Source organism: Mandrillus leucophaeus, unplaced genomic scaffold, assembly GCF_000951045.1.
Source record: "Mandrillus leucophaeus isolate KB7577 unplaced genomic scaffold, Mleu.le_1.0 Scaffold150, whole genome shotgun sequence".
NCBI lineage: Eukaryota > Metazoa > Chordata > Mammalia > Primates > Cercopithecidae > Mandrillus > Mandrillus leucophaeus.
The window spans coordinates 187,405-188,126 of NW_012101477.1; positions in this window are offsets into that span (position 1 = coordinate 187,405).

A 722-nucleotide genomic window follows, 5' to 3' on the forward strand; every position below is an offset into this window, starting at 1 on the left:
AGGGAGGAAGGAGCAAGTCCAGGGTGATCTCTCTGCCCCACAACAGGTCTCAGCTAAACTCAGGGTCCTCAAGGACCATATCTGGCATTTGCAATAGTTGGGAGACCTGTGCATGTATTTTGTATATAATTTGCATAATGTTGCATCTGGTTTGCATATGTCCATGCTGAGAGTCCATCAGCATTGCACAATTTCTAAGTTGTTCCTAAGCTACTCTCACTCAATGGAAGTCTGTCCAGGCTTTACAGAGCCCAGTTTCCACAATTTCTGGACTCTTTCAGGACCTCGCCTTCAGGCTGCACATCTATCCCCCGCCAGGATCTTGGAAAAGCCCTGCTTCTGCCCAGCTGGATGGGGTCAGTGCAAACTCCTGCCCCAGAAACTCATTTGCATTTGGTATAACCTGTTCTGATGGTGCAGGTATAATCAAAATGCTGATGGTGATGATGTACAGAAAAAAGTGAGCCTGGGCAAAGAGCCTTGCTGCACAGAACTTCCAAAGGTGGCTCTGTGTGCAGGGAGGCCTAGCTGTGCACTCTCAAAAAAGAAAAAAAAGAGGGTAGGGGAGATGGGCACTGACAAAGGGCTGTACCTTAGGGCTGGTACCTTCAAGGGCTGTGGTCCCTGTGCAGGAGGGGTCCATCTGCAGCAGGAAGGGCTTGTGCCAGAAAGCCAGCAGCTTCAGTGCTTTCTATTTCTGTGTTTTTTAGGGGAACTTCATC